General features: G+C 47.1%; 1 protein-coding gene across 2 annotated transcripts in view; it reads left to right on the top strand.

The window, feature by feature from the left end:
• CCDC178 (coiled-coil domain containing 178) overlaps positions 1–24,598 on the top strand; it is a 754,227-nt gene that overhangs the window by 400,831 nt on the left and 328,798 nt on the right. The gene's annotated exons all lie outside the window — the stretch shown is intronic.

Raw genomic sequence — 24,598 nt, 5'->3', positions numbered from 1 at the left:
GGTGCTCTGGAGGGGGCCATCCAGTGGGGGTACGGGCTACTGGCGCTGGGCAGGATGTACAGGCAGGGTGGCCAGGGACGCTGGGCTCCGTGTCCTGTGATGCAGCCTGGGAGCTGTGTCCACGGCGCCGGAACCTTGATTATGGGCAAAAAGCCTGTCTTGCCCACATTTACCTGCCCTCGATCTACCAGCAGTGGAAGGTTCTTTAAGACATTTCTCTAGCATCTGGAATCAGGTACATGCTAACCGCTAACCTTCAAAAATCCTCTCTTTGTTACAATAAGTGGGCTGATAAAAAACGGAGAGCGATTCCAAGTCTTAAAGTAGGAGATCAAGTCTGGCTTTCCATGAAGAATTTACATCTACGAGTACCTTCTATGAAGTTTGCGCCTCGCTTTATTGGTCCTTTCCCGATTGAAGAGATAATTAATCCAGTGGTATATAGACTTAAGCTTCCTATCACTGACCTGGTTTGGGAGTGTTGTGAACTTGGGGTTTCTTCCGGTGACCGGGAAGAGGAACAGCCGCTGGACCGCAGCAGAGATGGCCGAATATAGGTTTTCCTCATGCAGGATCTGGTCGGCAGACAGGAGGTACGTGTGGATTCTGGAGGTTGCCTGAAAGACAGAACTTGAAAAGGTGCTGAGGAATAAATGAGAAAGTACTGAATGCTGGGGACACCAACTTCGCTTGTGAGCACTGGGTGTTTGAAAGCTCTGAGGTGCTTGGAGACACTGAGGTGCTTGGAGGCACTGAGGTGCTTGTAGGCACAGAAGTGCTTGTAGGCACAGAGGTGCTTGGAGGTACTGAGGTGCTTATAGGTGCAGAAGTGCCTGCAGGCACTGAGGTGCTTGGAGGCACTGAGGTGCCTGTAGGTGCACAAGTGCCTGGAGGCACTGAGGTGCTTGTAGGCGCAGAAGTGCTTGGTGGTTCTGAGGTGCTTGTAGGTGCAGAAGTGCCTGGAGGCACTGAGGTGCTTGTAGGTGCAGAAGTGCTTGGAGGCACTGAGGTGCTTGGAGGCACGGAGGTTCTTGTAGGCACTGAGGTTCTTGGAGGCACTGAGGTGCTTGTAGGCATGGAGGTGCTTGTAGGCATGGAGGTGCTTGGAGGCACGGAGGTGCTTGGAGGCACGGAGGTGCTTGGAGGCACAGAGGTGCTTGGAGGCACAGAGGTGCTTGAAGGCACAGAGGTGCTTGGAGGCACAGAGGTGCTCGGAGGCACAGAGGTGCTCGGAGGCACAGAGGTGCTTAGAGGCACAGAGGTGCTTAGAATCACAGAGGTGCTTGGAGGCACTGAGGTGCTTGGATGCACGGAGGTTCGTCTGGAAGCGCTGAAGTGCTCGGAGGCACAGAGGTACTTGGAGGCACAGAGGTTCGTCTGGAAGCGCTGGAGTGCTCGGAGGCACAGAGGTACTTGGAGGCACAGAGGTTCGTCTGGAAGCGCTGAAGTGCTCGGAGGCACAGAGGTTCGTCTGGAAGCACTGGAAGCCACAGGGATTCGGGAGCTCTGGAGATCACAACTACAATAGCAGTAAAGATGATACTCAGGCGCCGGAGCTCTGCCCGGCGTCTGAATTTGAACTTCCCGCCAGCGTCTGATTGGGGAAGCGCTTGATGACGTCACCTGTCCTCCAGTGAACGCCGGGCGCACCCGCGACGTCCATACTACGAGCGCCGGACGGAGCGCCGGGTGCCGGAGACCGCCAGTGAGGACGGCCGCCCGGAGATCCAGCGCCCCCGGAGAGGCAAGTACGGCGGCCGCGGCATGACAGTACCCCCTCCTCTAGGAGTGGCCCCTGAACACTTTCCTGGTTTCGTAGGGTGTCTAGAATGGCAAATCCGGATTAGTCGAGGAGCCGAGACCTCAGAAGCCTTTATCCAACTTCTCTCCTCAGGACCATACCCTTTCCATTCCACCAGATATTGCAGATTCTTATGAAGGTAACGAGAGTCCAGAATAGTTTTGATCTCGAAGTCTGTTCCGGTTTCAGCTTCCACTGAGGTGGGGCTAGAGGACTTTGAATGAAAACGATTAAGGACGAGAGGACGAAGAATAGAAACATGGAAGGCTTTTGGTATACGTAGGTGAGAAGGCAAATCCAACTTACAGACCACAGGATTCAGGACTTGTAGCACAGGATAAGGACCGATGAATCTTGGAGCGAACTTCATAGTGGGCACCTTTAACCGGAGATTACATGTAGAAAGCCATACCCTATCTCCAACCTTGTATTGAGGAGCGGCTCGCCGCTTCTTATTTGCGAAGAACTTGTATCGGACAGAAACCTTTTTAAGACTAGCATAAATCTTACTCCAAATTTGTCTGAAGTGTAGTAGAGTGGACGTTACAGCTGGAACCTCTTCTGTCGGAAGACTTGGTAATTCCGGAACTCGTGGGTGGAACCCATAGTTGACGAAGAACGGAGACTCACCAGTGGAAGAATGAAATGAATGGTTATGGGCAAACTCCGCCCAAGGCAGCAACTCCACCCAGTTGTCCTGTGAAGGGGAGAGATAAAGGCGGAGGAAAGTCTCTAGATTGACTCGTTCCGTTTGTCCATTCGTTTAGGGATGATAAGCGGACGAAAATGTAAGTTTAATCTGTAAGGCCGAGCAGAGAGCTTTCCAAAACCTTGCGGTGAACTGTACCCCTCGATCAGAGACTATTTCCTGAGGCAACCCATGCAACCGAAAATGTTCTCGGACGAATAATAGAGCTAATTTAGGAGCTGTCGGCAGACCCGTCAATGGAACGAAGTGCGCCATCTTTGAAAAGCGGTCGACGATCACCCAGACGGTGTTGCAACCTTTGGAACAGGGCAAGTCAGTGATGAAGTCCATGGAAATGTGAGTCCAGGGTTTCATAGGAATAGGCAGAGGACGAAGCAACCCAGCAGGAGGCAGGCGAGGAGATTTATGCTGTGTACACTGTGGGCAAGAACTAACGTAATCCTGTGCATCCTTCCTCATGGTGTCCCACCAGTAAGATCTTTGCAGAAACTTGTACATCTTCTGGGCGCTGGGATGACCGGAAAACTTGGAGATATGGGCCCACTGTAGTATTCTCGGCCGGAATTTAGCTGGTACGGACATTCTTCCAGGGAGAGGACCTGGAGTAGTTGAGGCAGCGGAGATAGAGATTGGATTCAGAATTAAACTCCGCTCGAAAGAATCATCTTCGTCTGTGGGAGTTTGTGAACGGGATAGCGCATCCGCTTTAGTATTGAAAGTCCCGGCACTGTACTTGATAACAAAAGAAAATCGAGTGAAGAAGAGTGCCCATCTAGCTTGGCGAGGATTCAAGCACTGTGCGGTTTTGATATACAACAAATTTTTGTGATCAGTGTAAATGGTAATCACATGTTTGGCCCCTTCCAAGAGATATCTCCACTCTTCCAAGGCAGATTTAATTGCCAAAAGTTCCTGATCTCCAATAATGTAATTTTGTTCGGCCGGAGAGAATTTACGAGAGTGGAAGCCACACGGATGTAATTTCTTATCTGAGGAGTACTGAGAGAGAACGGCCCCAACTCCGACCGAGGATGCGTCAACTTCTAGGAAGAAAGGTTCTTCGAAATTTGGTTGTTGAAGTACTGGAGCGGACATGAAAGCTGATTTCAACTGGGAAAAAGCCTCTATGGCTTCGAGAGGCCACAAACCCGGGTTGGAGCCCTTTCTCGTCAAGGCAGTAATGGGCGCAACAATGGTGGAGAAACCCCTAACAAATTTCCTGTAGTAATTCGCAAAGCCCAGGAATCTTTGTATTGCTTTCAAAGAGAGAGGCTGAGTCCAGTCACGAATGGCAGAGAGCTTCTCCGGATCCATGCGAAGCTCCGTCCCCGAGATGATATAACCGAGGAACGGAATTGATGTTACCTCGAAGGTACATTTGGAGAACTTAGCATAGAGACGATTCTTTCGTAAACGGTGGAGCACCTCTTTAACTTGAGTCCTGTGTTCAACAAGATCTTTGGAAAAAATCAGTATGTCGTCTAAATATACCACAACACTTCGATATAACATAGTAACATAGTATCTGAGGTTGAAAAAAGACAATTGTCCATCGAGTTCAACCTATTTGTGGTCTCCTATGCATGATGATTTGACTAAAATTTCTGACTGATGCTGCTGTCAGCCGTTGCATTTTATCCCTATTTATAGTAACTATAATGCATGACTATGCACCATACCCATGGATATCCTTATCCATTAGGAATTTATCTAACCCATTCTTAAAGGTGTTGACAGATTCCGCCATTACAACTCCCTCGGGCAGGGAATTCCAAACACGTATTGTCCTTACCGTGAAAAAGCCTTTACGCCGTATTGTGCGGAATCTCCTCTCCTCTAACCTGAGCGAGTGTCCACGAGTCCTCTGTGTTGATCTAACCAAAAACAGGTCCCGCGCAAGCTCTGTGTATTGTCCCCTTATATATTTGTAGATGTTGATCATATCCCCTCTTAGTCTCCGCTTTTCCAATGTAAACATGCCTAGTCTTTCAAGCCTTTCCTTGTATTCCATCGTCTCCATGCCCTTAATTAGTTTGGTCGCCCTCCTCTGTACCTTTTCAAGCTCCAGGATATCCTTTTTGTAGTACGGTGCCCAGAATTGTACACAGTATTCAAGGTGTGGCCTCACTAGTGATTTATATAACGGGAGTATAAATACTCTCATCCCTAGCATCAATACCCCGTTTTATGCATGCTAATATCTTATTAGCCTTATTTGCTGCAGTCCTACTTTGGGTACTACTGCTTAGCTTGCTATCTATGAGGACACCTAAGTCCTTTTCCAGTACAGAATCCCCTAATTTTACCCCATTTAGTAGGTAGGTGTAATTTTTGTTCTTGTTACCACAGTGCATTACCTTACACTTGTCTGTGTTGAAGCGCATTCTCCATTTGGCTGCCCATGCTTCTAATTTAACTAAGTCGTTCTGAAGAGACTCGGCATCCTCCTCTGTATTTATAGCCTTACACAATTTGGTATCATCTGCAAAAATTGACACCATGCTCTCTAGACCTACTGTTAGGTCGTTAATGAAAATATTGAACAATAGCGGTCCTAATACTGAGCCTTGTGGCACACCACTTAGCACTTCAGTCCAAGTTGAAAAAGATCCATTAACCACAACGCGCTGCTCCCTATTATCTAACCAGTTTTTGACCCAAGTGCATATTGTGCTTCCTAGCCCTGATTCTTGTAGCTTGTAGATAAGTCTCATGTGTGGTACAGTATCGAACGCTTTGGCAAAGTCTAAAAAGATTACATCCACGTATTTACCCTGATCTAGGTTTGCGCTTACTGTTTCATAAAAGCCAAGTAAGTTGGTTTGACAGGATCTGTCCTTCATAAACCCATGTTGATTCCTTTTAATGACCTTATTGGTTTCAAGGAACTTCTGAATACTATCTCTTAGAATACCTTCCAATACTTTCCCCACTATAGATGTAAGACTAACTGGTCTATAATTACCTGGTTCAGCTTTACTTCCCTTTTTGAATATAGGCACTACTTCCGCTATACGCCAGTCTTTGGGACCCATACCTGATATAACTGAATCCTTAAAGATCAAAGATAGTTTTGCCAGTTCAGAGTGAAGCTCCATTAGAACCCTTGGATGAATGCCATCGGGCCCTGGTGATTTATTAATCTTTAAATGTTTTAATCGGTCACAGACTACTTCCTCGCTTAAATAAGTACCTATCAGTGTCATATTCTCATTATTGAGATTGTGTGTCAGTACCTGAATTGGGTCCTCTCTAGTGAATACTGTTGAAAAAAACTCATTTAGTGTGTCCGCTATGTCATTATCATTTTTGCTTAAGACTCCCAACTTGTCTTTTAAAGGGCCTATACTCTCCTTCTTTAATCTCTTGCTATTAATGTATTTAAAGATTTTTTTGGGATTCGCTTTGCTTTCCTTTGCTACTAGTTTTTCAGTTTCTACTTTAGCCGCTCTTATTTCCTTTTTTGCAAATTTTGTTACATTCCTTATAGTGCTGAAATGACTCTGCTTCCCCGTCAGATTTGTATTTTTTAAATGCTCGCCTTTTCTTGCCCATAAGTTCCTTAATCTTTTTGTTAAGCCACATCAGTTTATGATTTTTATTCCTTTTTTTGCTACTCATAGGAATACATTTGAGTGTATTTTTAGCTAGCAGGAATTTTAGTACCTCCCATTTCTCCGTAGTATTTTTTCCTAAAAACAAACCTTCCCATTCAATATCCCTGAAAAATACTCTCATCTTTTCAAAATTTGCTTTGCTAAAGTTTAAAGTCCTAGTTGAGCCAGTATAGGGCTGTTTATAGAAACTGATATTGAATGTGACCATATTGTGGTCGCTGTTTCCTATGGGTTCCCCTACTATAATACCTGATACCAAATCCCCATTGTTTGTTAATACCAGGTCTAAGATTGCATTGTACCTAGTTGGTTCCTCAATTAGTTGGACTAAGTAGTTATCATTAAGTGTGTTTAAAAACATATTGCCCCTAGCAGTATCACATAAGTCGTTTTTCCAGTTTATCTCTGGATAGTTAAAATCTCCCATCACTACTATGTCTCCTACTCCTGCTGCTCTTTCAATTTGCTTTAGTAACAATTCATCATCAGATGCGTTGATACCAGGCGGCCTATAGCATACACCCAATACTAACTTTTTTATTCCTTTTACCCCGCATGCAATTTCTACCCATAATGTCTCGACAGTGTCTACAGTCCCCTCCTGAATATCTTCCCATATATTAGGTTTAAAAACGGCTTTACGTAAAGACACACCCCTCCACCCTTTTTATTTAGTCTGTCTCTCCTAAACAGTGTATAGCCCTCTAGATTGACTGTCCAATCATGAGATTCATCCCACCAAGTTTCAGTAATGCCTATAATATCATACTGTTTGCTTGCTGCAATTATTTCTAGTTCACCCTTTTTACCAGTAATGCATCTGGCGTTTACATACATACAACTAAGATAAGTATTTTCCCTTGCGTTAGGGACATCTTTCACCTTATGTAGCAAGGATGACCTGTAATCGTCATTGGTTAGTGCTTTGGTAAAATCCCTTTTAGTACCCATGTTAGTAACCTTACCGCCTGCTCTTACCCTCCCCCCAACTTCTCCCCCATTTCGTTTACTACCGCCATCCCCACTATTCTCACTGCATGACCCGTAGTTTCTAGCTAAACCCTCCCCCCAGGCTCCTAGTTTAAAATCTCCTCCAACCTTCTAACCATCCTTCCCCCCAGCACCGCTGCCCCCTCCTCAGTCAGGTGCAATCCGTCACGACAAAAGAGATGGCGCCTGACTGAGAAGTCCGCCCAGTGTTCCAGGAACACAAACCCCTCTTTCCTGCACCAATCCCTAAGCCACACATTTACCTCCCTAATCTCCCTCTGCCTCCCTGGACTAGCGCGTGGCACGGGTAATAATTCCGAGAATATTACCTTAGATGTCCTTGCCTTCAGTTTCTTTCCTAAGTCCCTATAGTCTTTCTTAAGGACATCCCACCTTCCGCTAACTTTGTCATTGGTGCCAACGTGCACCAAGACCGCCGGGTCTTTGCCAGCCCCTCCCAACAATCTATCTACCCGGTCCGCGATGTGCCGTACCCGAGCACCCGGGAGACAACAGACTGTACGGCGATCACGGTCCCGGTAGCAGATTGCCCTATCTGCCTTCCTGATGATAGAATCCCCTACCACCACCATCTGACTAGGTACCTCTCTATCTTTTATCCCAACCGCGCCAGAGGGACCGCACCTCTGGATGCTAGAGGGAGCAGTCTCCTCCGGCACCGTCATTTCTTCACTATCATCCTCCGATTCCTCGTCCAATCGGGCAAATTTGTTCGGGTTTGATAGTTCGGAGATGTCGTGCCTCCCCCTCTTTTTCTTCCTTCTAACTGTAACCCAACTGGCTACCTGATCATCATCCTCTTCTACCAGTGACCCCTCCCGCAACTCCTCCACCGTTCTGTCTAAACTACGCTCGAGATTGTGAATCCCCCTCAGTCGCGTAACGGTTTGCTCTAGATCAGTTACCTGGGCTTCCAGGGCAACCGTTCGCACACACCTCGTGCAGATGTAATCACACTGGGCCGGTAGCTCCAGGTGTGCATACATCTTGCACGACATGCACTGAGTGAGGTCCTCAATCACAGCCCCTCCCATATTGTTTGTAAGGTCTAACTCCCTGTTACTCTCACAGAAAAAGCAGCAAAAATACAAAGTAGAAGACAAGCAATCTCACTTATACAATAAATTAAGCTGGCTTATACTTATCTATCTTTGTGTGGTTCTTGGTCCTTCACTTTTATGCAGCCGTAGTACTCTCTCCTGCGGCACCTATACTCCACTTAGCAGTTGCAGTTGTTCCAGCTCACTGCACCTCCTTTTCACTCGGCTTCCAGCTCCTGGAAAAACACACACAAAAAAAAAAAAAAAGAAGATTTTCGTTGACGAATCCCTGGAAGACGGCAAAATTCTGCACAGCTACGATCATCTCTCCTGACATGAGGGGGACGCCCAGCAAGGGGCTAGTCCGCCCCGCATGTCAGCCCGGCCCAGTGTCGGACTGGGGCATGAAGGGCCCACCGGAGGAGTGCAGTTATAGGAGCCCATACTTAGGGGTGTGGCCAGCCTACAAAGGGTGTGTGGCCAGCCTCCACAGAGGCTTGAAATACACAATAGTTTAGTGCAGTGTAATGCAACATATGTACCATGTATAATACAAGTGCACAGTCTGGAACCTAATCCCTAGAGGAAGGAGTGGGCCCTCAGGCAGTGGGGCCTACCGGTGGTTTCCCTGGTACCTCTGTGGGCCAGTCCGACCCTGGCCCGGCCCCCCTCGCAGAAGTGCAAAGCCTTTGCACTTTAGGAGTAACTCCCAACCAGCGCAGCTTTAGCGTGCTGGCCGGGAGCTAATCCTCGCTCCCTGGCCCGCAGCGGCTGTGTATGACGACACGCAGTCGCTGCGGCCCGCCCCCTGCTCGGTCCGGCCACGCCTGCGTTGGGTGAACCGCGAACCCGCCCATCGATCGCCTCTGCCTGTCAATCAGGCAGAGGCGATCGCTATCCTGCTACGGCCTTTGGCCGTCCCGCATGCGCAGCAGGAACCCGTTCGCTCTGCTGCGTTAAAACGCAGCGAGTGGACGTGTCGGAATGACCCCTGTAAGTGGGCTTTGGCCTCCTGTCTTTAAAATACCTGAACCGTTGACAGGCCCTTAAGCAATGGTAAAGGTCCCCTTCCTCTTGACCACATCTAGAGCAATTGTGGGAACTTGTGAGTTCCATCCTGAATCTCCTACAGTATAAGGGGACTAATTGGTCCTATGATACACATTAAGTGAGATCTGGATAGTCCGCAAATCAAATATGATATAGTGAGAGCGAGGAACTGCATTAACCACTGTCGCAGTGGTACAGAGGAAACCCTCGGTGGGCCCGCCGCCTGGGGCACACTTCCTCCTCTAGGGATCAGGTCCCAAACTGTGCAATTGAATTATACATTATACATATGTTACCTTATACTGAACAGGACTGTGATGTATTATCTACCGTGCATTGCTGTTCTTATTCAAGTACATTATTATGCATGCACTCATAGTATTTACTATATATATATTTATCATGGGGTCCAGACCATGCACTCTCTAATGGTTAGCCAAGCCCTGTGTCAGCTGGCCGCACCCCTTTGGAGACCTGCCCACACCCCTGAATATGGTCCCCTAGCACAATATTTTCCCGGTGGGCCCATCAGTCCGACAATGCCTTGACTGACTAAATCATGTCAGTTCAACTATTTATTAATGAATAACTCTTAGTAGCAGATATTTGGTGTATAAACCTGTAAATTGTCAACTCCTAATAAATATATGTATATTAAGTAAAAATCCCACCAACCTATCTTACTCTTATAAGTTAGTTTAAAGGGAAGCCTTATTTTCTAATTTCTCTAAATTGCAATCAAACCCCAGGCATAACACAGTTAGAAAGGTAACATACTGTAAACCAAACATTTCCTTAGATTAATGGTTCTCAAACTGTGTGCCTTGGCACCCCGGGGTACCTCAGGACATTTGCAGGGGTGCCTTGGATTGGTGGTCCAGGACCAATTCAAATTTATTAAGGTCAGTGTAAAAGGCAAAACTAGTGCTGGTGGCTGCCAGTCATAAAATATATGGACAAACAAGACAAATCTTGTCCCTCACCACACAACTGAACCTGAGGATAATATATATATAAACAGTGTACTTAATATAATATTTATTTCTGCTGCGTGGTACACTCTGCTCCACAGGCAATGACATTGGGGTGTAGAGTAGGATCTTGATCCGAGGCACCAACAGGCTCAAAGCTTTGACTGTTCCCAGAATGCAGAGCGCCGCCTCCTCTATAACCCCGCCTCCTTGCACAGGAGCTCAGTTTTGTAGTTGGTGCCATGCAGTAAGCAGGCATACAACAAGGTGGCTGCTCCAGCAGCCCTGAGAAGAAGCTTTTAAAAGAAAAATGAAGACTTCAAGGGCTGCAGCAGAGGCACTGTCTGTGTTAGATGTCAGTCAGACATCTCCTGCTGCAGCTCCATCACCTCCCCCAGCGGCGCTGTACACTCCCGCGCCCTGGTTGCCGGGTACCTACAGTGGAGGCTCCGGTTTTCTTCCAGTTAGTCACACACACACGACCGCTGTTCTCCTGGATCGCGTGGCCACACTCAGGGAGGGGGTAAGTGGGTCCCCTCCGGCAGGACCCACTGCAAAATCGCGATCCCACGCGGCCGGTGTGGACACTGTGGTAGTACAGGGACCCCACAAGACCACCAGGGCAAGGGCACAGGTCGGTTTTCTCTCATAAACCGTTTATATAAGAAGTCTTTGAATTGTAGCCCCTCCCCCAGCCCCAGGGCGCCATTTAGAGTAAATGTACCCGCCCTGGAGATGCATGTCTCTCTCTCCCTCACTCCCTGTCAGCGTTTGGGCCCAATTAGAACAAGCTGAGCTGACCTGAGACTGTTTGAGCAAATCCTCCTCTGTAAAGCCGCCTGCATGTCAGCGCTGTGCATTTTTCAGGACACTTAAGTATTCTACATGCCTGCTGACAGTGTTAGTTAAGAAAGAGTGCTTTTAGTCAGGGTTATATAGTACAAGTACCCTGTGATATACATCCAGTCTTAACTGTGCATTGTTATATCTATTGAGTGTATAGATATACATAGTACTACTCTTTATTTCTAGTCCAGTGCAGTTTTATTGCATGTCATAATTTCTGCATTGTACAATGTGACTGTGTGTGTGCATATAGCTGTTGTGTGACCTCCATTTTGTGTATCTCACTCAGATTGCTATCCCTATATTCTATTACCTGAGGGGCCTAAGAATCAGAATCAGCTTTATTGGCCAGGTGTACTCACGTACACCAGGAATTATTTGTGGTACAATGCATCGCCAAGCAGCAACATGACGGAGGAAAAACGTAGCATACATTACAAACATTACACATATGAGTTCATACTGCACATATGCAACTGTACAGTAGACATATTATACATTTAAGACTAAAAACTAAGGCTGCTTGGCAGAGCAGCACCGAGGCAGCCATCCGCGGCGCCAACTAGAACTGCGTCAGGTTTATCATTTAATATAGGTAGTTCACAGGATATACTCAGTGTGTATTTTTCTCTGTGATTTTTAGTCACCATATACCTCTTGAATTCCCTGTTTATGCTGATACACTGCACAGAGGGTTCTTGTCAGGAATTATGCTGCTGATATTGTACTGTGTTGCCTTGTATTGAGCTTTCGGATATGTCAGCTACAAAGGGCAATGGTGCTCTGGAGCTGATCCCACATTGCTTGGTGGTGACGCTGCAGACACATTTGAGGAAAACATAGCAGCTGAGGGTTCAGGTTCTGGGGGATCCTTACCTCCAAGTGGGACTGATGCAACGGGGGTTCAAAATGACCCACATTGGGCTACCTTCTCCACGCTATTGAATACGCTGTTAACTAGACTAACGCCCCCTATGGGACCTCCTGTGCTGGTACAACCGATTATGGTCCCTGCGGTTAACCCGCCATGGGAAGATCAACTGTCCGCTGAGTTACAGACATTGAACCAATCACTGACTACTCAGAAGTCTAACCCTCGTCCGCCTAAGACCAAGGGGTCCTCTAAGTGGGCCATTACTTCCTCATAATCCACCATTGTCCCAGACTCCTTGGCCAATATTTACTAAGAATTCGAGTTTGTCCGATTTGTGTTTTTTTTTCTAAGTCCCAATCCGGGAATTCACTAAGCACCAATCTCGGCAGTGTTTGGACTATTCGTAATGGTTTGATTATCAAAGTTCAGAAATACGAATGAATAGACCATCGGTCAAACGCGGCTGTTATTTCATACAATACGGGCATTCACTATTCATTCGTATTTGGGTGTTAGTCTCTGAGTGCTCAAGTGCGGGTCTGTTTTTTTCGATTTGTTAAAAAAAGCAGCAAAAAAATAGACCTGCTTTTTCCAGTCGAGTTTGGATAACCATGCACGGATCAGTGAGATCTGTGCATGGTTATCTACGGGAAAGGGTATGTTTAGTGTAAAAAGTGAAAAAAAATTGCGTGGGGTCCCCCCTCCTAAGCACAACCAGCCTCGGGCTCTTTGAGCCGGTCCTGGTTGACAAAATATGGGGAAAAAAATGACAGGGGTTCCCCCATATTTCATCAACCAGCACCGGGCTCTGCGCCTGGTCCTGGTTCCAAAAATACGGGGGACAAAAAGCGTAGGGGTCCCCCGTATTTTTGAAACCATATGGGGGACCCCTGACCGCAAAGTTCCCACCATTGGCTACAATGGAGCGCATAGGCGCTACATTGTATCTCTGCCGTGTGCTGCCTCACAGACACTACAGGAGCACACAGCCAATCAGGAGAGTGCCACGACGTGGCGCTCCCTGATTGGCTGAAGGGACCCTCTTTGACAGGAGTCAGGGGGGGTCCTGGCAGTCGGGGAAAGGGTTCCCATATGTAAACATGGGACCCCTTTCAGTGCGTTGTCGGGTTTCCGTTTTTTTGTTTTGCCAAGTACGTGGATTATACTTTGGACACAATCTACACTGGATTCTGTGAGTATAATTTTTTTCACAGGTCCCACAAGGAATCTACATGGAGAAGAGGACCGAGCCTCGTGGGAACATAGGTTAGTATGTATGTATGTATGGAGGTGTGCATGTATGTAATAAACTTATACTTTCACGGTGTGTGTGTCCTGTTTTTTTTGTGGTATTTTTTAGTAGTAGTACTACAGGTAGCAGCGGGCCAGGTTTTCCACCGCATGCTGGTACTTGTGGTTCTCCAAGTACCAGCTTGCGGGGGAGGCTTGCTGGGACTTGTAGTACTGCTACTAAAAACAATATTCAAATTTTTTACACATGGCTATCAGCCCCCCATCCGCCGCCCTTGGATGGGGGGGACAGCCTCGGACTTCACCCCTGGCCCTTGGGTGGCTGGCGGGTGGGGACCCCTTGATTTAAGGGGTTCCCACTCCTCCAGGGTACCCTGGCCAGGGGTGACTAGTTGGGTATGTAATGCCAGGGCTGCAGGGACCAGTATAAAAGTGTCCCCCGGCTGTGGCATTATGTACCTGGCTAGTGGAGCCCGGTGCTGGTTTCAAAAATACGGGGGATCACTACGCTTTTTATCCCCCGTATTTTTGGAACCAGGACCAGGCGCAGAGCCCGGTGCTGGTTGATGAAATATGTGGGAACCCCTGTCATTTTTCCCCCATATTTTGTCAACCAGGACCGGCTCAAAGAGCCCGAGGCTGGTTGTGTTTAGGAGGGGGGACCCCACGCAATTTTTTTCTGATTTTTAACGACTTTAAACACCGTTTTAAGGTACACAATGAAGCCCTGCACGGATCTCACAGATCCGGCCGGGATTACTTGTGTTTTGTCAGGCAGTGTTTTACTCATCACTCCCGTAAAACACTGCCTAACATTACGAATCACATCGACATCGGAAAATCCGAATTGGGAAAAGTCTGCAGCTTAGTGAATGATCGTATCTGGATTCAAAAAGTTTCAGTAAAATGCACCCGATACAATTCAAGTTCAAACACCCTTCAAAACGGCAAAAACACGAATCTTTGTAAATATACCCCCTTGTCTGATGAGGACGGCGTTTATACTGACCCCACAGATTCTGATCTCGACGCTTCTGATGGGGAATCTGTTTCACAGGTGGATGTTCCTAACTTGTTGGAGGCTATCAGGGCCAGTCTTCAAATTACTGATGACCCGGAACCGGATGCTGCCCCTAAGAAACCGGACAGGTTTAAACGTCAGAAAGTGGTTAAACAAGTTTTACCTCATTCTGACCATTTAGTTGACATACGTCAGGAGTCCTGGGAAAATCCAGGAAAGAAATTCCCGCCTCACAAGAAGATGCTGGCTCGCTACCCCCTTTGCTGCAGAGCTAAGTAAAAATTGGGAAACACCCCCGCGAGTGGATTCGCAGGTGGCGCGGCTGGTGGTATCCTCAGCTCTGCCGGGAACTACCATCACGTCTCTGAAAGAACCGACGGATAAGCTTGTGGAGGGTTGTTTAAAGGCAATTTACACCCTAACTGGTGCTGCGCATAGGCCCACCATTGCAGCGACATGGGCTTCAGAGGCTGTTGAAGCGTGGGCTCAGGAGCTGGAGGCAGAGTTGCCTTCCAACGCTTCTGATCATGCTAGACAATGTCTGTCTTATATTGTCACAGCTTCTCTTTACATTAAGAAGGCGGCTTCTGATGCCGGTATTCTGGCGGTCAAGGCTTCTACTACGTCCATTTTGGATTGCCGGATTCTCTGATTACGGTCCTGGTCTGTGGATCTGGACTATAAGAAAACCCTGGAGGTACTCCTTTTTAAGAGAGACATTCTTTTTGGAGAAGACCTCAAATAGAAAGTGGCTGACATAGCCTCTGCTAAAACAGCATGTCTACCTAGTACTGTTCCTTCGGTGCAGAATGCTACAGTTGTAGCCACATTTATCTTGACGGTTAATAGGATTAACTGTGACTGGCCAGTCAGACATAATCCCCTGCTGTAATGATTTAATCCCCTGCTGTATTGTTCTCTGTATTGTATTGCAGTTGAGAACAATAGCTGAAGGGTTTATGCTAATAAGTCATGTTGTAACTAGGCACAGAAAACTACTCAAGATAACGGTGGATACATCTGTAAAAGTACTCCTTTTCGCTCCTTTCGTCCTTCAGGGAAAGCAAAAGGTCAGGCGTACTCAAAACGTGTTCGCACTTCCAAACCCAATAAGCCCAAACCCAAAAGGGCCTGGGCTGCCCTTCAGCCAGCTTCCAAAACTGACAAGCCTGCCGCATGACGGGGCGGGCCTACCTCTGGGGGATCCCAGGGTGGGGGGATGACTACTAGGGTATACCTGGGAATGGTTGAGAACCACTTCTGATGCCTGGGTAAGGGAAGTCGTCACTCGAGGTTACGCTGTATCCTTCAGGAATCATCCCCCTCAACGATTTTGCCTGACAGACGTCCCTTTGGATCAGGTGAAGGCAAAAACTCTTCATTCGGTGGTACAGTCCCTCCTGGACACAGGAGTTGGCAGTACAGGTGCCTCTGGATCAGAAAGGCAAGGGGTACTATTCACTGCTGTCCTAGTCCCGAAACCATATGGGTCCTCTCGGCCCATTCTCAACCTCAAGTCCTTGAACAAATTTGTGAGGGTCTCCAAGTTTCATATGGAAACTCTTTGCTCTATTGTTCTGGCCTTGGAACCTGGGGATTATATGGTCTCCCTGGAGATACAGGATGCTTACCTGCATATTCCCATTGCAGTGTCGCATCAGCAGTACCTCTTGTTTGCAGTTGGCAACCTCCATTACCAATTTCGGGCGTTACCTTTTGGTTTGACCACGGCTCCGTGAGTCTTCACCAAGGTCATGGCGGTAATGACTGCTGTACTCCATCATCAAGGGGTCAGGATCCTTCCGTACCTGGACGACTTGTTGATCCTGGATCTGACTATCCAGTTTCTGCAAGCCCACGGGTGGCTCACCAACTGGAAGAAATCTTCCCTGTTCCCTGCTCAGAGCATGGTGCACCTGGGGGAGTTGCTGGACACTGACAAACAGCGGTTGTTCTTGTCTCAGGAGAAAGTCCTGAAGCTTCAGGACAGGATTCGATGCTTCCTATCTCGTCCGCAAGTGTCGATACATTCGGCAATGCAAGTGTTAGGTCTCATGGTGTCGGCTTTCAACATGGTGGAGCACTCTCAATTCCATTCCCACCCTCTGCAGAAGTTGATTCTTGCCAAGTGGGACAGCCTGCCTCACCGGATCTTCTTGTCTCCGAGGGTCCGTCTGTCACTGAGCTGGTGGCTTCAGGACCAATGATTGAGCAAGGGTCAGTACGGATGGTGGGCAGTACGGATGGTGTAATGGTTAGCATTATTGACTCACAGCACTGAGGTCATGGGTTCGATTCCCACCATGGCTCTACCTGTGCGGAGTTTGTATATTCTCCCCGTACTTGCGTGGGTTTCTTCCGGGTACTCCGGTTTCCTCCCACACTCCAAAAATATATACTGGTAGGTCAATTGGATCCCAACAAAAATTAACCCTAATATGAATGTGTGCGTGTGTAATGTGGTAGGGAATATAGATTGTAAGCTCCACTGGGGCAGGGACTGACATGAATGGGCAAATATTCTCTGTAAAGCGCTGCGGAATATGTGTGCGCTATATAAATAACTGGTAATAAATAAATAAATAAATAAGGGTCGTCCCTTCTGGATCTCCAACTGGGTCCTTCTGACGACGGATGCCAGTCTGAGAGGTTGGGGCGCGGTGTTGGAGCAACACTCCCTTCAGGGTCGGTGGACCAAGGAGGAGTCTCTCCTCCCGATAAACATTGGCGGTGTTCAATGCTCTGAACTTGGCCCAGCATTTAATACAGAACAGACCTGTTCAAGTACAGTCGGACAACGCCACCACGGTGGTGTACATCAATCATCAAAGCGGCACTCGAAGCCACATGGCAATGAGGGAAGTATCAAGGATTCTTCAGTGGGCAGAACGCCATCTGCCAGCCATATCGGCAAGTGCAAGAAAAATATTCAGAGATACTCCTTTTCACTTAATGAAAGAAAATTTACTCATCTAGATATCAATGGTAGACAAGTGGAAATAAAAGAATTAATTTCATGCCATTCCAGAAATGTAATATATGTTCTGGAATATGTATGTGGTCAATTTTATGTGAGAAAGACCACTAGGAGTCTAAAAGTGAGAGCAGCAGAACATATTTATAATATCCGTAAAGGATTGCTCCCTCACACTGTGTCATCCCACTTTAAAGAGTGCCACGAGTCTAAGGAGTGCAGAATAAAAGTTTTTTGGGGGATACAGTTAATACTACCCCATTGGAAAAATAGAAATGTGGAGAAACGACTATTTCAAGCAGAAATGAGATGGGTCTACCATTTAGATACCCTTGTTCCCAAGGGACTAAATGGAGACTTTGAACTGAAATGTTTCCTAACTTAAACCTTTGAAATTTAGAACATCACAACTCTGCCATTGATAAGCACTTCCTTATGACTCTTGACATTCTTCTTTTTATCTGGTTTACTCTCACTATATTTTGGTCTGTTTTTTAAAATACCTGTTTTTTAAATCACTTGTTTCTTAAATTACCTGTGTTTTTAAATTACTTGTTTTTTAATCATATGTATCCTATTTTTGATGTACCTTAATATTGTTTAAGGACACTTAATTGATATATTCATGTTGGAACGCATTTAGTAGGATAACAGTGGGTCTGTGGAACGCAGGCTTACTTCCAGGAATAGGAGGAAACGTTTTGAATAGTGATTCCTATTACGAATATGACTGTTTGGGGTCGATAAAGAACATCAGCTGCAAGTGGAACGCAAAGTACACAGGACGCAGTGTAACTTCCTGGTCGAGATGACAACTTCCGGCCGGTGGAGCGCACCGGCTGCGGATGGAACGCACAGCTGACCCAGAAGTGACAGGCGGCTTTGGATTGCGCCGGCGCGGTGACCAGGGAGTCGATTAGCGGCGATGTAGTTCAGGTGACTGTATGTATTAGTTAGGGTATAAAGAGGGAGTCAGGAGAGCAGTTCTGAATGCTTCTGACGAAGAACAATGCTGTCTGAAACGCGTTAAGCGTACTGCTCTCCCGTTTTATACCATCCCATCCCAGGGCTGCTGTTTTGGATATCCTGCTGTTATCTTGTTCCGGAGCTCGGTACAGCCATCCCAGATACAACAGGGGATCGAGAGGATTTTCCAAATCTGTTGCTGCTATTGCCTGAGAGGGATTTTTGCTATGCGCTTATATTTTCTATGTTTGTAAGTGTGTTATGTTATTAAACCTTTTGTGTTTTAAAACGATAATTTGCACTATTATCTTTTTCATTGTGTTCCCCTTTATGAGCAAAAAATAGCTCTTGTATATACGAAGGGGACACATTTTGTTACAGATTGTACATCAAAGAATAATTTGGAAATACCACCAGCCAATTGTGAAGTTGATATATCTTAAAAAGACGGTATTATCCCTCTTTATTTTCAACTTTGTGGTGAATAACGGGTGAATTTGTTTATCTTTGGCGCGCTTGTGCTCTATCTCTTAATATTTTTTTAAGTCATATCAGCAGTATTCATTCCGGGGATCCTAAACTGGCAAGTGGACTTTCTCAGTCGTCAGGACGTACACACCGGAGAGTAGAGCCTCCATCCAGAAGTGTTTCAACTCCTCGTGGACAGGTGGGGCCTTCCAGATGTGGACCTGATGGCGTATTGACACAATCACAAGGTTCTGGTCTTCGGAGCAAGGACAAGGGATCCTCTAGCAGCGTTCGTGGACGCACTGGTAATTCCATGGAACTTTCAGCCGCCATACGTGTTCCCCCCGGTGTCACTCCTGCCCAGAGTAATAAGGAAGTTCAAGCAAGAAAGAGGAATCCTACTTCTGATCGCTCCCGCGTGGCCCAGATGGCATTGGTTCTCAGACCTTCAGGATCTCTCGATAGAGCGTTCCCTTCTACTTCCGCAGCGCCCAGATCTCCTCATTCAAGGCCCCTGTATATATCATGATTTTACTATGTTGAAGGCCCAGAAACCGGCTTCTGCTCGGATTTACCATAGGGTCTGGTATTCTTACTTTGCTTGGTGCGCATCTAACAATCATGATTCTTACAAGTTTAGTACGGCCAAACTTTTGGCCTTTCTACAACAGGGCCTGGACTTGAGCCTTCGTCTGGCCTCCATCAAGGTTCATATTTCTGCCTTGTCGGTTTGGTTCCAGAGAAAAATTGCTACTTTACCTGATGTTCATACGTTCACTCAGGGTGTGTTACGGATTCAACCTCCTTATGTCCCGCCTGTGGCTCATTGGGACTTGTCGGTGGTTCTAGAGGAATTGCAAGAGTCTCTGTTTGAGCCCCTTGAATCTGCAGACCTTAAGTGGCTTTCTCTTAAGGTTTTGTTTCTGCTGGCTATTGCCTCTGCTAGAAGGGTGTCGGATTTGGGTGCCTTATCTTGTAGGTCACCATATCTGATTTTTCACCGTGATCGGGCAGTTCTTAGAACACGTCCCGGGTATTTACCTAAGGTGGTGTCTTCTTTCCACCTTAATCAGGAGATTGTGGTTCCGGCCTTTGCCTCTCCCAAGAGCGGTCTTTGGATGTGGTACGGGCTCTCCGTATCTACGTGAAGAGAATTGCCTCCATTAGGAAGTCAGATTCTCTCTTTGTTCTGTTTGGTTTTCACAAACGTGGCTGGCATGCTCACAAGCAGACCCTAGCCAGATGGATCAGAATGGTGATTGCACATGCTTATGTACAGGCTGGCCTTCCAGCTCCTGCTACCATTAAGGCCCATTCTACTCGGTCTGTTGGACCTTCTTGGGCGGCCCGCCATGGTGCGACCCTTGAACAATTGTGCAAGGCGGCTACGTGGTCCTCAGTGAACATGTTCATAAGGTTTTATGTCTTCGATATTTCCGCCTCCTAGGATGCTTCCTTTGGACGCCGGGTTCTTGTGCCCGCTACAGTGTGTCTCATCCCATAAGGAACTGCATTAGGACATCCCCAATGTCATTCCCTGTGGAGCCCAGTGTACCCCACAGCAGAAAACGATATTTATGGTAAGAACTTACTGTTGTTAAATCCTCTTTCTGCGAGGTACACTGGGCTCCACAGGGCGCACACCCTGATGCACTTATCTTCTTTGGGTTGCTATGGCATTAGCCGCTGACACTTTCTCTTGTCGTGAGAATGTGGTGTATGTGGCTACTAACAGTTGTCGTCTCTTTTGCCTGCTACTGCATTGGACTGGTTAACAAAACTGAGCTCCTGTGCACGGAGGCGGCGCTATGCATTGTGGGATCAGTCAAAGCTTTGAGCCTGTTGGTGCCTCGGATCAAGATCCTACTTTACACCTCAGTGTCATTCCCTGTGGAGCCCAGTGTACCTCGCAGAAAGAGATTTAACAACGGTAAGTTCTTACCATAAATCTCGTTTTTTACATTTCTCAGTAAGAAACTATTGGCCTGGGGGTGCCGTAAAAAAAATATTCTGATACTCTAGGGTGCAGTGATTCAAAAAAGTTTGTGTCTAAGGCAGTTTGAGAACCACTGCCTTAGATACATATTGCCTTCTGAAAACCAGATCAATTGACATGTTAATCCCTTCAAAAACATGTAAGGAGGTACATACATAAATTTAATTTAGTAAAATAAAGGAAATGCAATGCAATGTGTGGCCTAAAGAAACTGTCCTTCCAATCAGAACTGCCTCATCTTCCTACCATATTTGAAAAATTTGGGATGTATCTCCTGTTCATATCTTTCATTCGATTAAATTTATTTTGCAGAGTATTGGAACATTTACATTTTTTTATTTAATTATTCAAATGCAGATAACTGATCATATAAAACTAGGGAAAATCTTTACATAAAACATGTTTCTTCTCACTTGGTCCTGTCTTTCCTAAAAACAAAATATTCAAGACAGGCAGTAGCGGTTTTAGGGGCAAGCAGGGCGAGCCTGGGGGCGCAGCCTCAGTCATCCCATCAGTACCATTAGTGCCCGCCCGCTGCCCACATTGCTATGACTGGATGCCAACCCCTCCCACACCTGGCCTGCCTCCTGCTGCCTGCACTACACCGCCCCCTCCCTCCGCTACTTACTTCTGCCCAACTTCACACTGGCTGGAAGTAAGGTAAGAGCATGGAGACATGGACCTACTGGACAGGAGGAGTTGTCACCGGATGGTGAGTGACGGGGTCACAGGCAACGTGGCGGATGACACACCCATATACATACATACATACATACGTACATACATGCACACTATCTCTCTTTCGGCTCTACCTGGCGTATTGTGTGTAAGGGGTTCTACCTGGTGCAATGTGTATAAGGCGCTACCTAGTGCACTGTCTATTAGTAGCTCTACCTGGCATAACGTGTGTAAGGAGCTCTGACTGGCATGATGTGTGTAAAGGGCTTTGCCTGGCGCAATGTGTGTAAGAGGCTTTGCCTGGCGCAATGTGGGTAAGGAGCCCTGGCTAGCAATATGTGCATAAAAGCTGCTGTACCTTGCGTATTATGTATAAGGGGCTTTACCTGGCACTATATGTCTAAGGGGCTCTTCCTGGTGTATGTAAGGAGTACAACTGTGTGGCCTAATGTGACTGACGGACACTACTGTGCGGTGTAATGTGAGTTGGTACTGTTATGTGATCATGCCCCTTCCAGTGAAGCCACGCCCCTATAATTTTGGCACCTGCCTTTGGCGTGCACTGTCCCTGATTTGAATTGGGAAAATGGGAGGGGGGGGGGGGGGGCACCAAAGGAAAAGTTTGCCCTGGGTGCCCTGATGACTGGCTATATATTCATCCCAAGTTTAGGTTGCTCAGCCACATTTCTGTGAGAATTATGACTTTGGGTTTAAACATAAAGAGCCACATCTGTATTTCTCTTCTGGCACTTTCTGTACACATTTCCACTGGATTAATTGGTGTGAGAACTAGTGGTCAAGGGGCCTGATTCAGTTGTGGCTGATTTTAGCATTGCCGCTGCCTTCTTGGAACCTGCAGTGATGCTAGCATATGTTAATGCAACAGGGGGGGTCTGAAATGAGTAGATGCCTCATGCATTCATTTGAGATCCAGTGCTGCGTCCGAGGATGCCGCATCAGATCACTTGTCACACCATCTGCCGGCTGAGTGGCTCATGAAGTCAGCCTTTGCAGCTCCTTCAAAGAGGCCAGGAAATTTCTGTCTACAGATGGAGGCCCTGGCTTTGACAACACCTGAAAGGAAACAGACTGAGGAGCATCCAGCTGAAGAAGCAGCAGTTCACTTTGTAGTGCTGTATTGGACGAGGATCTTGGGGTGCCTCCAGGTAAGTTGAATTTAGAAATGCATAAATGTATGACCCAAAGTTGGTGCTATTATCATGTAGCATAGGACCTCCAGAGCAGAGACTCATTGCCATGGCTGGTGGCCTACCAGATGTTTGCAAATGTATGCATATGTGATCTCTGAATGACTGTTACCAAGTAGGATGTACATCTCTTTCTCTTACGTCCTAGAGGATACTGGGGTCCACATTAGTACCATGGGGTATAGACGGGTCCACTAGGAGCCTTGGCACTTTCAGAAAGGAATAGTGTGGGCTGGCTCCTCCCTCTATGCCCCTCCTACCAGACTCAGTTTAGAAAATGTGCTTGGAGGAGCCGGTCACGCTTAGTGAAGCTCCTGAAGAGTTTTCTGCATTTATTTTTCTGTTTGTTTTTTTCAGGCAGGACTGGTTGGCACCAGCCTGCCTGCTTCGTGGGACTTAGAGGAGGGAACAGCCCAACCTCTTATAGGGTTAATGGTCTCGTTCCCTGCTGACAGGACATAGCTCCTGAGGGACCTATTCGCAAGCTCCACAACGGCGAGCGTACAGTCCCGCAGCACGCCGCCACCCCTAACAGAGCCAGAAGTAAAAAGAGTGGTGAGTAGATGGCCCGCATCCCGGTTAGCGGGTCGCCGGCTGTAATGGCGGCATCAGGGTATGGAGCGCAGCACTGATATGAATGCTGCGTCTCCAAGGCTCTGTACAGCATGCTTTTTGGATGTGTGTTCCGCTGTGAGGTGTGAGCTGAGCTGTTTAATTTACCCTACACTGGCACAGCTTACCGGGGTTCTAATCCGCGGTAAGCATGAAAAACACCTCAGCCAGTATAATAAAACGGGAAGCCGTCCGTCATTATGGGGGCGGGGCTTCACTATGAGAGGATCCAGCAGCTCACCAACGCCATTTCCCCTCTGCAGCTTACACTGACAGGAATCACAGGGAAGCGCAGCTCCTCCACAAAGACTCCACGTCTCCTCAGCAATACCAGGGGTCTTAGTAAGGGGGGGGAGCATTGTAGAATACTAAGCCCTATTAAGGAGCTGAGTTTTACTTTAGCTGTAAGGGCACGGAGTGGCTGGCTCCATCTTCTCTGTCTCACTGCGGGCTCTCTGTGGGTTAAACTGTGTTTTCACCTTTCTGTGTGTGTGTGTGTGTGTGTGTGTGTGTGCTTCACATTGCCATGTCCAGGGACTGTGTTTCCTGCACAGCAGAGCGTCTATCCTCCCCGGGAGAATCGCTACGTTGTACCCACAATAGTACACATTTTCAGGCTAGTAGGTCAGAACCCGCATGGATAGATTCCATTAAAGGGATGATCTCAAATATTTCTAATAAATTATCACATACTGAGAAAGAGACGCAATACTTAAGACAGTCTTTGGATGACCTGATGAATAGAGATTCAGTTCCCATACCAGCGTCTCGGACCCCTGCCATTTGTCCACAAAAGCGTACTCTGGCCCAGCTCATGCAGGCTGATACTGATGAAAATACATCAGACACAAAGGAAGGTGAAGTGGACGTTAGTGGGGGGATGCGGCCCTGTCACAGGGAATACAGGCCCTGATAGAAGCTATTAGAGAAGTCCTGCACATTCCTGACAAGGTGGTGGAGGTGGATGAGGAATCTTATTTTAATGTAAAAAAGAAATCCTCAGCTACTTTTCCAGCATCAAAGGAATTGAATGACTTGTTTGAGGAAACTTGGGCTAATCCTGACACGTTTCAGATCCCTAAAAGGTTAATTACATCCTTTCCCTTTCTTCTGGAGGATAGAAAGAAATGGGAAAACCCGCCGATTGTGGACGCATTGGTATCTAGGTTGTCACGTAAGATAGTCTTACCTGTTCCTGGGGCGGCCCAGAGACCCACTATTGCTTGTGCATGGATCACTAGGGCCATTGCTAAATGGTCAGGTAATCTAATTGACTGGTTAGATTCCCTGCCCAGGGGGGAGATAATTTTACTCCTACAGCGTATTCAGGACTCTGCTAACTTTATGGTGGAGGCCATAAAGGAAATTGGTTTGCTCAACGCACACACCATTGCCATGGCAGTGTCAGCACGCAGGGGCTTGTGGCTACGCCAGTGGACTGCAGATGCAGATTCCAGGAAAAGTGTGGAAAGCCTACCATTCACAGGTGAGGCCCTTTTGTAGGT

Source organism: Pseudophryne corroboree, chromosome 5, assembly GCF_028390025.1.
Source record: "Pseudophryne corroboree isolate aPseCor3 chromosome 5, aPseCor3.hap2, whole genome shotgun sequence".
Lineage (NCBI taxonomy): Eukaryota > Metazoa > Chordata > Amphibia > Anura > Myobatrachidae > Pseudophryne > Pseudophryne corroboree.
Note: the sequence above shows the minus strand (reverse complement) of the source record. Positions and strands in the feature narration are given on the sequence as shown.